Source organism: Salvelinus alpinus, chromosome 5 (assembly GCF_045679555.1).
Source record: "Salvelinus alpinus chromosome 5, SLU_Salpinus.1, whole genome shotgun sequence".
In the NCBI taxonomy this organism is placed as follows: Eukaryota; Metazoa; Chordata; class Actinopteri; order Salmoniformes; family Salmonidae; genus Salvelinus; species Salvelinus alpinus.
The window spans coordinates 69,052,742-69,067,655 of record NC_092090.1 but is presented as its reverse complement, the minus strand read 5'-3'; positions in this window follow the sequence as shown (position 1 = coordinate 69,067,655).

Genomic DNA, 14,914 nt, shown 5'->3' with positions numbered 1-14,914 from the left:
GGAACCCTGCTACTCATTTGGACAATGCTGTGACAATGCTGTGACAATGCTGTGAAAAGGCTCATAACTCAATTTTAAAAGTTTCGCAGGATGCAAACAAAGTTTTGATATGCTTGAAGAACAATTGCAAGTTGCAACAATATTGGTCGGCATAACTAGGGATGGGTACGAGTAATCGAGTACTCTAGTACCCGAACGGACGTCAAAGCTTGATCTTTAACCAGTGCTAAAAAAGTAATATATACTGTAAAACTATTTGGTGGAATATGCCTTGTGGCTGGCCGAACGGGCAAGTGAAATGTTGACTTGAAGACAACTTTCATTTGCTTTGACTCTAGTGTGCCATTTGTACATGTGCTTTTGCGGGGCACAACAAAAATGAAACCAAGCCAAGCATCACACAGTTCTTCTCCCTAAATTCCTTTTCCCCTCCGTGTCTCATTCATTCAATTGTGTTCTGACCACATACTACACACACGCGTGCTGAGTGCGCACACAAGCTCACGTTAGGCCTACAGAAATAAATGACTACAAAAACGTATCTAACTGATGGGATACACAAGCTACATTCCTTGACAAGTGACAACCTGTTATTACAAATTGAAAATGGACTGGTTGATTGAATTAGGAAAATATGTGTTCCAACAACGAACTGCAGTTTTGGAATAATTGCGTCCCGTCTATTTTCACGCTGAGGCTACTTTGCAAACTGCTAGTGTGATTTAGAACTTGTTAGCCTAGGCTATAACCCTCCTAAACGTAGGCAGGTTCCACTCTGAAAATACAAAAAAAACATCTGTTTTTTTTAAAGATAAAGAGCATATTTTCATCAGAATCATTAAGCATAGGCCTACTCACCAAACAGATGTTGTGGCCATTATTCATCACCATGCAGTGTTCAATGTGGAATTTTTTATCCATTTAGAAAAATCCAAAGAACAGGCACAATTAAATTGAATGCCTGTATATCGACATATTTTTTGTTGTAACCCTGAAATAAATGCCTTTCAACTCACCAAATTGAGCCCCGTTTCAAATGATCACTCTTTCAGAATAACTGTTCCAGAAGTGAGATGCGCATCACTTCTGTAACGGCTGTCGCTTTCCTCATCCTCGGATGAGGTGAGGAGAGAAGGATCTTCTAACCAAAATGCGGGTTCAGGGAAATATGCCATCCTTATTTATAAAACGAAAACTGATGACACGAAAACAAACACTTTCAAAGCTTACAAAATAACAAAACGACGTAGAACGCAACCTGAACATAAACTCACATACCAAACGTAAACTCACGGACAGGAACGTTACATCGAAACACACGAACAGCCAAACAGTCCCGTAAGTGAAAACACATCGACAACGACGAAAGACATCACAGGAGACAATCACCCACAAACAAACAGTGAGAATGCCCTACCTAAATATGACTCTTGATTAGAGGAAAACGCAAACCACCTGCCTCTAATCAAGAGCCATACCAGGCAAACCAAAACCAACATAGAAACGAATAACATAGACTGCCCACCCAAAACACATGCCCTGACCATAAACACATAAAAACAACATAAAACAGGTCAGGACTGTTACAGTACCCCCCCCTCAAGATGCGCACGCCGGGCGCACAAGCACAAAGTCCAGGGGAGGGTCCGGGTGGGCAGTTGACCACGGTGGTGGTTCCGGCTCAGGACGCTGTCCCCATACCACCATAGTCACTCCCCTCTTCTGTCTACCCCTTCTACTGACCACCCTAACACTACCTTCCCCTAAATAAACAGCTAGCACCGGGACAAGGGGCAGCACCGGGACAAGGGGTAGCACCAGGACAAGGGGCAGCACCAGAACAAGGGGCAGCACCAGGATAAGGACCAGCACCGGAATAAGGGGCAGCACCGGGACAAGGGGCAGCACCGGGACAAGGGGCAGCACCGGGACAAGGGGCAGCACCGGGACAAGGGGCAGCACCGGGACAAGGGGCAGCACCGGGACAAGGGGCAGCACCGGGACAAGGGGCAGCACCGGGACAAGGGGCAGCACCGGGACAAGGGGCAGCACCGGGACAAGGGGCAGATCCCGGCTGAAGGACTCTGGCAGGTCCTGTTTGGACGGCTCTGGCAGGTCCATGCAGGCTGACGGCTCTCGACGCTCATGGCAGACTGACGGCTCTCGACGCTCATGGCAGGCTGACGGCTCTCGACGCTCATGGCAGGCTGACGGCTCTCGACGCTCATGGCAGGCTGACGGCTCTCGACGCTCATGGCAGGCTGACGGCTCTCGACGCTCATGGCGCTCTGACGGCTCTCGACGCTCATGGCGCTCTGACGGCTCTCGACGCTCATGGCGCTCTGACGGCTCTGGCTGCTCATGGCTCACTGACGGCTCTGGCTGCTCATGGCTCTCTGACGGCTCTGGCTGCTCATGGCTCTCTGACGGCTCTGGCTGCTCATGGCTCGCTGGCGGCTCTGGCAGATCCTGTCTGATTGGCGGCTCTGGCAGATCCTGTCTGGTTGGCGGCTCTGGCAGATCCTGTCTGGTTGGCGGCTCTGGCAGATCCTGTCTGGCGGGCGGCTCTAGCGGCTCCTGTCTGGCTGACGGCTCTAGCGGCTCCTGTCTGGCGGATGGCTCTGTAGGCTCATGGCAGACGGGCGGCTTTGCAGGCTCATGGCAGACGGGCGGCTTTGCAGGCTCCTGGCAGACGGATGGCTCAGACGGCGCTGGGGAGACGGATGGCTCAGATGGCGCTGGGGAGACGGATGGCTCTGGCCGGATACGGCGCACTGTAGACCTGGTGCGTGGTGCCGGAACTGGAGGCACCGGGCTAATGATAAGCACCTTCCTACTAGTGCGTGGAGCAGGGACAGGGCACACTGAACTCTCAAAGCGTACTCTATACCTGGTGCGTGGTACCGGCACTGGTGGCACCTGGCTGAGGGCACGCACCTCAGGACTAGTACGGGGAGAAGTGACAGTGTGTACAGGACTTAGGAGACGCACAGGTGGCTTAGTGCGTGGGGCCGGAACTGGAGGCACTGAACTGGATACACGCACTATAGGGAGAGTGCGTGGAGGAGGAACAGGGCTCTGGAAATGCACTGGTAGCCTAGTGCGTAATGTAGGCACTGTAGGTACTAGGCTGGGGCGGGGAGGTGGCGCCGGAAATACCGGACCGTGCAGGCGTACTGGCTCTCTTGAGCATTGAGCTTGCCCAACCTTACCTGGTTGAATACTCCCGGTTGCCCGACCAGTGCGGGGAGGTGGAATAACCCGCACCGGGCTATGTAGGCGAACCGGGGAAACCATGCGTAAGGCAGGTGCCATGTATGCCGGCCCGAGGAGACGCACTGGAGACCAGACGCGTTGAGCCGGCCTCATGACACCTGGCTCAATGCCCAATCTAGCCCTACCAGTGCGGGGAGGTGGAATAACCCGCACTGGGCTATGCACACGTACAGGAGACACCGTGCGCTCTACTGCGTAACACGGTGTCTGCCCGTACTCCCGCTCTCCACGGTTAGCCTGGGAAGTGGGCACAGGTCTCCTACCTGCCCTAGGCCCACTACCCTTTAGCCCCCCCCCAAGAAATTTTTGGGAGTTACTCACGGGCTTTTCGGGCTTCCGTGCAAGACGTGTCCCCTCATAATTCCGGTTACGAGCTTGATTCTCCGGCTTCCATCCACGTCTCCTAGCTGCCTCCTCATACCAGCGCTCCTGGGCTGTGGCTGCCTCACTCTTCTCACGAGAGCAGCGATATTCTCCAGTTTGCGCCCAGGGTCCTCTACCAGACAGGATCTCCTCCCAAGTCCAAAAGTCCTTGTTGCTCCGTCGAGCATTCCCATACCGCTTGGTCACATTTTGTTGGTGGGTGATTCTGTAACGGCTGTCGCTTTCCTCATCCTCGGATGAGGTGAGGAGAGAAGGATCTTCTAACCAAAATGCGGGTTCAGGGAAATATGCCATCCTTATTTATAAAACGAAAACTGATGACACGAAAACAAACACTTTCAAAGCTTACAAAATAACAAAACGACGTAGAACGCAACCTGAACATAAACTCACATACCAAACGTAAACTCACGGACAGGAACGTTACATCGAAACACACGAACAGCCAAACAGTCCCGTAAGTGAAAACACATCGACAACGACGAAAGACATCACAGGAGACAATCACCCACAAACAAACAGTGAGAATGCCCTACCTAAATATGACTCTTGATTAGAGGAAAACGCAAACCACCTGCCTCTAATCAAGAGCCATACCAGGCAAACCAAAACCAACATAGAAACGAATAACATAGACTGCCCACCCAAAACACATGCCCTGACCATAAACACATAAAAACAACATAAAACAGGTCAGGACTGTTACAACTTCGCAGTTGCAACTTTGTTCATTTAGAAAAATATTCTGTTCTATTTTATTCTGTCTTATTACATTATGTTGTTTTTTTTAACTATAAAATAGGTGTCTTGACTGTGATAAGGGCTCGGGAAATAAGAGCGTCTTGTCTGCAGAAATGTTCTAAGCAACGCTATGCCATTGCAGAGCCATAGGCTTTCTTTTTCTAGAAGCAAGCACCCCTGCTGAGGTTACTGCCTCCACAATATAATACAGTATAATCAGTTCACATTATTGTTCCAATAAATTCATCTTAAATGGCACTTGCTTTTTTATTGACTGAATATACTGTATATGATGCAATTAGGATTTGTTATCTGTAATGGTTATTATAAATTAGGCGTTGTTGCACACTGTTGGCATAGGCCTATAGATAAATGTGCACATCTTTTTTTCTCCAGTGAGGGCCTTGTGTTCTAAAAATACTTTTCATTTTTTTGTACTGGAGTACTCAACATTTAAAAAAATCACTAGAGTACTCAAACAGTCAGAAAAGGTAATATTCCCATCCTTAGGCATAATATGAACACACACACACACACACACACACACACACACACACACACACACACACACACACACACACACACACACACACACACACACACACACACACACACACACCACACACACCACACACACACACACCACACACACACACACACACACACACACACACACACACACACACACACACACACACACACACACACACACACACACACACACACACACACACACACTAGGGGTGGGAGGCGCCAGTGCACAACTGAGCAAGAGGACAAGTACATTATAGTGTCTAGTTTGAGAAACAGACGCCTCACAAGTCCTCAACTGGCAGCTTTTTAAACAGTCTCAATGTCAACAGTGAAGATGCGACTCTGGGATGTTGGCCTTCTAGGCAGAGTTGCAAAGAAAAAGCCATATCTCAGACTGGCCAATAAAAATAAAAGATTAAGATGGACAAAACAACACAGACACTGGACAGAGGGACTCTGCCTAGAAGGCCAGCATCCCGGAGTCACCTCTTCACTGTTGACGTTGAGACTGGTGTTTTGCGGGTACTATTTAATGATGCTGCCAGTTGAGGACTTGTGAGGCGACTGTTTCTCAAACTAGACACTCTAATGTACTTGTCTTCTTGCTCAGTTGTGCACCGGGGCCTCCCACTCCTCTTTCTGTTCTCGTTAGAGCCAGTTTGCGCTGTTCTGTGAAGGGAGTAGTACACAGCATTGTACGAGATCTTCAGTTTCTTGACAATTTCTCGCATGGAATAGCCTTCATTTCTCAGAACAAGAATAGACTGATGAGTTTCAGAAGAAAGTTCTTTGTTTCTGGCCATTTTGAGCCTGTAATCGAACCCACAAATGCTGATGCTTCAGATACTCAACTAGTCTAAAGGCCAGTTTTATTACTTCTTTAATCACCACAACAGTTTTCAGCTGTGCTAACATAATTGCAAAAGGGTTTTCTAAAGATCAATTAGCCTTTTAAAATGAGAAACTTGGATTAGCTAACACAACGTGCCATTGGAACACAGGAGTGATGGTAGCTGATAATGGGCCTCTGTGCGCCTATGTCGATATTCCATTACACATCAGCCGTTTCCAGCTACAATAGTAATTTACAACATGAACAATGTCTACACTGTATTTCTGATCAATTTGATGTTATTTTAATGGTCAAAAAATAGCATTTCTTTCAAAAACAAGAACATTTCTAAGTGACCCCAAAGGATGGGTGAAGTGGATCCTCACACTGCCGCTCTGTCTGCTGCTGCACAGCAAGGAGAACACACACCTCAGAGCAGACAGCAGGCCAACCTGGGGGATAGGGAACACATACAGTATCAACACACACACAACCTGAACACTGCAGAACACTGACTCAAACCCCTTCAGCATCACCCAGTCAACATTCTTAGAAAAAAAGGGTTCCTAAAGGGTTCTTCGGCTGTCCCCATAGGAGGACCCTTTTTGGTTCCAGTTAGAACCCTTTTGGTTGTTTCATCGCCCCTAATGAACAAGTTCAAAGGATCACGGCTGACTGAAAAGCCTAGCGAGCTAACGTTAGTCTACCTCATGACAACTCGGATTTGGCTTGGAAAAACGCTAACATTTCAAAAGGCAAATAATTAGTAGGAAAACCTTGTCATGATTGTGATGTCGCCAGATTGACTTTAGATGCAGTATAACCGTAGCCAGCTGACTAAGATTGAGGGAACCACCGTATTTTAGCTAGCGAACATTAGCATTGCTAGCTATTTTTGATGACGTTTGCTAGTAACAGTAATGGCAGCATTGCAATCTCTCTGAAGTAAATTTGATAATATGGCAAAGTTGTTTCCTACTAATTATTTAGTTATTTATTATTTCCATGCCACTCTAAGTTAGTGTAATTTAGATGAAACAGTCACCAGTCTCCGAGGTGCAACCCATGTCTAGGGCACAAATAAATATTGGATGCAGCTATGGTGGTACTTGCTAACTCATGTCGGACTACAACGTTGTACTAAGTTGTAGCAACAAACTCAAACCAAGCCAGGGCTATAGCAAATCATGTCACAGTTGACTGCATAGTGTAATGGCATCACAGGCCTGAATCTAATCCAATCTGGAGCCAGTGTCTACGTCTGTAAAGCATAGAATTAGCTTCCAAACAAGATTACGCTATTTCTCGAAGCTATGTTTATAATTGAGGGATGATGACAATCGTTGACCCTGTTTTTCTGTTAGACAAAGTGCCCAGATGGGTGTCAGACTGATCCCCTGGTCAGGAACGGATGCCGGGACCTATCAGAAGGAGCAAAGGTGGGTATCATAACATGTCCACCAATGTGATTTCAATGGTTTAGTGACCTCCAGAAATAATTTAATTGAATGTTCACTTGCTATTTTCACAGCTTGTCAGGCAAGAATAAAAATACATTTGTGACACCTCCTCCGTTGTTGCCAGTCTCCCTCGACTCCTATGAAAAGGACATGCCATTATTAGGCCTCTGATAGTGACCCGAGTTACTGGCCTGAGGACACAGACGGCTTCATCAACAACGACAGGTAATGTGTGTTATGTGAAATGTGAAAAGTTGTGTTAAAAAACTACCCGGCTTGATAAAATAGTAGGCTAATTCCCCTGCCAAGCAGATACAACTAGCAGAGTCATTTTGGCTGTGAAGTGCATTAGCAAAAAAGCTTATTCCTTTCTTTAGAACAGAATGCAATTTACCACTTGGCTGTCTATTATATCCGCATGTCACAGGCCCTCCCAGTCCACACCACCTCATAAGATCGCCTGCTGCGGTTGTAAGAGAGATGTCCAGTTTGCAGCCGAACATGCAGCATAGAGAAGTCCAGCAAGGGGGCTTTCATCAGCATCATGTAGACCAGTGGTGGTCGATCCTGTTTAAGATGAGGGAGGATGATAATTTTTTTATGAGCATGGCCTTATTTCTATCACAGCATATCGGATGACTGTCATTCACATTCCATTCACCCAGCTCAATGTAAGACCGATAGGTTTAGGCTACAACATGATGCTCAAATGTTCCCTATACCCATCATGAGGTTACTACAACCTAGCCTATGAACGAAAGTTTACAGGTCGAGAGAATTTTAAGTAATCAAGGTGACAGACAGAGACACATTCAATACTGCCTTGCACACTCTTGCCTGCATCTAGCTGATATAGGATGTAATCATTAGTCTAGTATTTGCAAATTTGAGTTTCAATTGGACAAGTTCAAGTATGTTTATCCCCATTCTGTTTGCTTCCGTTTAAGAAAAGTTTTTCAGCAGAATTGGCAGAATACAACCTTGATCACATGCAAACACAGTTCACTGTCATAGAAGCCACATTAAAAACAGTACGATCACGTTGCACCGTATATACAGTGCCTTCAGAAAGTATTCAGACCCCTTGACTTTTCCCAAAATTTGTTACGTTACAGCCTTATTCTGAAATAAAAATCTACACACAATACCCCATAATGACAAAGCGAAAACCTTATTTCCATAAGTATTCTACAACTTGATTGGAGTACACCTGTGGTGTCCAATTGGTTGGACATGATTTGGAAAGCCACACACCTGTCTATATACAGTTGCAAATAGATGTCAGAGCAAAAACTAAGCCATGAGGTTGAAGGAATTGTCCGTAGAGCTCCGAGACAGGATTGTGTTGAGGCACAGATCTGGGGAAGGGTATCAAAACATTTCTGCAGCATTGAAGGTGTCCAAGAACACAGTGGCCTCCATTATTCTCAAATGGAGTTTGGAACAAACATAACACTTCCTAGAGCTGGCCGCCTGGCCAAACTGAGCATTCGGGGGAGAAGGGCTTTGGTCAGGGAGGTGACCAAGAATCCGATGGTCACACTGACAGAGCTCCAGAGTTCCTCTGTGGAGATGGGAGAACCTTCCAGAAGGACAACCATCTCTGCAGCACTCCACCCACCAGGCCTTTATGATAGAGTGGCCAAACGGAAGCCACTCCTCAGTAAAAAGAACATAACAGCCCGCTTGGAGTTTGCCAAAAGGCACCTAAAGGACTCTCAGGCCATGAGAAACAAGATGCTTTGGTCTGATGAAACCAACATTGAACTCTTCGGCCTGAATACTAAGCGTCACGTCTGGAGGAATCCTGGCACCATCCCTACGTTGAAGCATGGTGGTGGCAGCATCATGCTGTGGGCATGTTTTTCAGCGGAAGGGACTGGGAGACTAGTCAGGATCGAGGGAAAGATAAACGGAGCAAAGTACAGAGAGATCCTTGATGAAAACCTGCTCCAGAGCACTCAGGACCTCAGACTGGGGTGAAGGTTCACCTTCCAACAGGACAACGACCCAAAGTACACAGCCAAGACAACGTAGGAGTGGCTTCGGGACAAGTCTGAATGTCCAAGGGGCCCAGCCAGAGCCCGGACTTGAACGCGATCTAACATCTCTGGAGAGACCTGAAAATAGCTGTGCAGCGATGCTCCCCATCCAATCTGACAGAGCTTGAGAGGATCTGCAGAGAAGAATGGGAGAAACTCCGCAAATACAGGTGTGCCAAGCTTGTAGTGTCATTCCCAAGAAGACTCAAGGCTGTAATCGCTGCCAAAGGTGCTTCAACAAAGTACTGAGTAAAGGGTCTGAATACTTATGTAAATGTGATATTTCAGTATTATTTTTGAATTAGCAACAGTTTCTAAAAACTTGTTTTTGCTTTGTCATCATGGGGTATTGTGTGTAGATTGATGAGGGGGAAAAAACGATTGAATCAATTTTAGAATAAGGCTGTAACGTAACAAAATGTGGAAAAAGTCAAGGGGTATGAATACTTTCCAAACGCACTGTATAATTATTTCTCGCAACTATCTACTCGTTCTCCTCCTCTCACCTTTTCTTGTGGACTTTAATGCACAACACATCAGCTGTCTGTGACCAGGTGAAAAATACTTTTCAAGCCAAACCTTCACACCGTGACCACTTACCACCTACCACCTACCAGCCTACATTGCTGTGTCATTTTATTTGGTTTTATTTCACCTTTATATAACCAGGTAGGCCAGTTGAGAACAAGTTCTTATTTAAAACTGCGACCTGGCCAAGATAAAGCAAAGCACTGCAACACAAACAACACAGAGTTACACATGGGTTAAACAAACGTACAGTCAATATCACAATAGAAAAATCTATATACAGTGTGTGCAAATGTAGTAAGAATAGGGAGGTAAGGCAATAAATAGGCCATAGTGGCGAAATAATGACATTTTAGCAATTAAACACTGGAGTGATAGATATGCAGAAGATGAATGTGCAAGTAGAGATACTGGGGTGCAAAGGAGCTATTTACAGATGGGCTGTGTACAGGTGCAATGATTGCTAAGCTGCTCTGACAGCTGATGCTTAAAGTTAGTGAGGGAGATAGAAGACTCCAGCTTCAGTGATTTTTGCAATTTGTTCCAGTCATTGTCACTACAGAGTGCTGCTGAGGCTACTGTAGACCTACATTACAAAACAGTGTGTTTATTAAGCAATTATTTGTTGACATGTCTAAATAGGATCACTTTTAATGTTTCACCATTTCTATGAAATTAATTGAGGAGGATGGTGTGACATATACGCTGGGAGTCGGAAAGCAAGTGCAGGTGGTGAGTTTAATAAACGGCCCATAGACCAATACAAGAAACACGAGCAGCGTATAGACACGAAACAGTCAATACCGCCTGGGGAATGGAATAAAGGAAGTGACAGATATAGGGGAGGTAATCAGTGAAGTGATGGAGTCCAGGTGAGACACAGGTGTGCGTATTGATGGGTGCCTGGTGCGCGTAATGATGGTTGCCAGGGCCGGTGGTTAGTAAACCGGAAACGTCAAATGAGGAGGGGAAGAGGGGAAGAGCGGAGTATACGTGACAGATGGTCCTCCGAGCCTCCACTGATTCAGACATGCCCCCGCTGTGAATATTCCTATGAATGAAACAGTCAGCCACATGTTTGCAAGTATCCAGCCAGCAACTTTCACTTGTCAGCGGCAACAGCTTTCACAGGCTCTTCATTTGCACAAATACAGAAGGTAGCCCACTTCATTATTTTGATACATTTGATAACCCAATTGTGAAACATCATTTATGTAAACTGACTTTATTTGTTGTTTATTTTCTACTTGTAACGAGTATTACCGAAGGTGGCCTTCCTTCCTGTTCGAGTGGCGCTCGGCGGTCGTCGTCGCCGGTCTACTAGCTGCCACCGATCCTTTTTTCCTTTTCGTTTGTTTTTGTCTAATTGATTTCACCTGTTTAGTGTTTGGTTGTTAGGGTGGGGTTATTTAAGTTCGTTTAGCCCGTTTATGTTTGTGCGGGCTTGTTTCTCTGTTTGTATGTTGAGGTTGCTATTTTTCATTGGGATTTACCACAGACTGAATTTATGTTTCCAGTTTTGGACTTTATTCAGGTTGGAGTTGTACGCCAATGTTTTTTTTTTTTACATTACCAGTTGTATTTCTGGGTGGACATTAAAAGTGGTTTTTTCCCGTTACCTTTGCTCTCTGCGCCTGACTCCTTACCTTTATCCTCATCGAGCGTAACACTACTTCTTATATGCATATAATGTCCAGGGCATGACCTAGTCTGGTGGAACCAGCCTGATTTGCTGTGTTCACCATTCTATTTCACTTCACATTTTATGATATCTGAAGTGAAATAGAAAGGTTGGTTACACCAGAATATTCATAACCACCATTGATAATGTAATCAGTGCTGTGTGTGTGTGTGTGTGTGTGTGTGTGTGTGTGTGTGTGTGTGTGTGTGTGTGTGTGTGTGTGTGTGTGTGTGTGTGTGTGTGTGTGTGTGTGTGTGTGTGTGTGTGTGTGTCCGACCAGTATCTTTGAGGGGCCAGGAGCTGATCTATGCTGCTATGCCAATCAATGGGGCTCTGCAAAGACCTCACCTCCAGTCTCTTGCCTGCTCACCAATGGTTGTCGATGGGGAGAACAGAATTAGGTAGGTTTAGTCTTACCTGTTCAAACTTCAACATAGTACCTATCCTAACTGATATTGGTAATAGGACAGTGACTATGTGTGTATGTGTTCACAGAAACATGTATGGAGCCAGCACATGGAGCCTCACAAGAGGATGTGATGAAGTCCAGACTGACAGAAGGGCTTGATATTGATGTCTCTGAATGGAGAGAGACCTGGCACTCAGCATTAACATTCTACTAGACACAACTTTTACTTGTATTGTCTCTTTTTATTGTTGGATTGAATGGTATCAGTCAATATGGGGAGGGTGAAACCCTTTGTATTCTGCACCAGGATCAGGGAACACCTGTTGTTTACGGGACACCACACAGGAAGGTATGACTAGGGCTGTTGTGGTGACCGTATTACCACCACACCGGCAGTCATGAGTCATGACCGCAGTAAAATTCCACGTGACATGGTTAATGCACTCTGGACATGCTTAGGTAGTACCTAACTACAATCAGGTCCTAATGGCCTGGCACTCAGGGCTCTATTGTTCCTCTAACCACTCTGATATCAATGCAATTGAAATTCACATCAAGCACTTATCATTAAAACAGTAGGCCTATAGTACTTTTAAAACTCACCTCACTGGGATGAACAATTTGAAGAAAGAAGTTCAACAGCAGGTTGAAACAGTGTAAAACATGGTTGTTGTGGATGTTGTTTCAAAGCCTAACCTGATGAAATTACCAGCGCTTTCTAAGGTGATGATCAATTCAATGATCAATTTGATTTTGAATAGCCTAGTAATAGGGAATTGTTTATATTTCCATAATTAATTGGGTGACACATTAACTTTAGCTATACAAAATATCTCATCCTCTCTATCCTTTATTCCTTTCTCGAGCACTCTGACAGGCTGTCAACTTGCTATTGGAGTGCACACAGATGACATTAATTTTTTTTCTCCTGCCCCCTGTTCCTTCCCATTTGATAATGGGCCTTTCGAAATTGAAACACAATTTACATATTAGTAAAGACAAGATTAAATTGAGAATAGTCTGGTGGGTGGAAATACACTGAACAAAAATATAAAAGCAACATGCAAGAGTTTCAAAGATTAAAGTTCATATAAGGAAAACAGAAATACATTCGTTAGGCCCTAATCTATAGATTTCACATGACTGGGAATACAGAGGTAGGGGAGTGGATCAGAAAACCAGTCAGTATCACTGTTAGCCTCATGCAGCGCAACATCTTATTCCTATAGAGTTGATCAGGCTGTTGATTGTGGAACGTTGTCCCACTCTTCAATGGCTGTGCAAAGTTGCTGCATATTGGCGGGAACTGGAACACGCTGTTGTACATGTCGATCCAGAGCATCCCAAACATGCTCAATGGGTGACATGTCTGGTGAGTATGCAGGCCATGGAAGAACTGGGACATTTTCAGCTTCCAGGAATTGTGTACAAATCCTTGCAACATGGGGCTGTGTGTTATCATGCTGAAACATGAGGTGATGGCGGTGGATGAATGGCAAAACAATGGGCCTCGGGATCTCGTCACGGTATCAGTTTGCATTCAAATTGCCATCGATAAAATTTAATTGTGTTCGTTGTCCGTAGCTTATGCCTGCCCATACCACCACCACCATGGAGGCACTCTGTTCACAACATTGACATCAGCAAACCGCTTACCCACACAATGTCATACACGCTGTCTCCCATTTGCCTGGTACAGTTGAAACCGGGATTCATCTGTGAAGGGCGGTCAGAGAAAGGACAGACCAGTGATACTATAGGAGGAGCTGCAGTAGATGCTTCCAGAGCCTCAAGTTGGGTTTTTGCTTCTCAGACAAAGTGAATTCAAAGTGAATTACTATTGACCAGCAGAAGTGCAACACTGAAACATTTTACTCAATAAACTATGAGGTCTATTAACACTGATGCACAGCCAATAAACAACTAGCTTATTCCAACACAAACACAACCAATAAACAACCTGTTTACTCATACTCAACAAATAAACAACAAGTTTACTCACAGACAGCCAAAAAACAACCAGATTACTCAAACACAACCAATAAACAACCTGTTGTTTACTAATACACAGCCAATAAACAACTAGCATACTCAAACACAAACAATAAACAACCTGTTTACTCATACACAGCCAATACTCATGGTTCACCATCCAAACCTGCTTGCTTCCTCACAACAATAAGGCTTTTTGATGTGTGATTTAACCAGGCATTTTGGGCCCTGAACAAAATGTATCAAATCAAATCAAATGTATTTATAAAGCCTTTTTTGCATCAGCAGACGTCACAAGTGCTTATACCGAAACCCAGCCTAAAACCCCAAACAGCAAGCAATGCAGATGTAGAAGCACGGTGGCTAGGAAAAACTCCCTTGAAAAGGCTGGAACCTATGAAGAAACCTAGAGAGGAACCAGGCTCTCAGGGGTGGCCAGTCCTCTTCTGGCTGTGTCGAGTGGAGATGATAAGAGTGCATGGCCATTAAGGCCAGTTCGTTCTTCAAGATGTTCAAACGCTCAAAGATGACAAGCAGGGTCAAATAATAATCAAAGTGGTTGTAGAGTGTGCAACAGGTCAACACCTCAGGATTAAATGTCAGTTTGCTTTTCATAGCAGCAGGTAGCCTAGTGGGCGACAGGTAGCCTAGTGGTTAGAGCGTTGGACTAGTAACCGAAAGGTTGCTAGATCGAATCCCCAAGCTGACAAGGTAAAAATCTGTTGTTCTGCCCCTGAATAAGGCAGTTAACCCATTGTTCCTAGGCCGTCATTGAAAATAAGAATTTGTTCTTAACTGACTTGCCTAGTTAAATAAAGGTTAAATAAAAATAAATAGAGTTTGAGACAGCAGGTGCAGTAGAGAGAGAGGGACAGAGAGGGTCAAAAACAGCAGGTTCAGGAGAAGGTAGCACATCCAGTGAACAGGTCAGGGTTCCATAACTGCAGGCGGAACAGTTGAAACTGGAGCAGCAGAAAGACAAGGTGGACTGGGGATGGGGACAGCCAGGAGTCATCATATTTGGTCCTAGGGCTC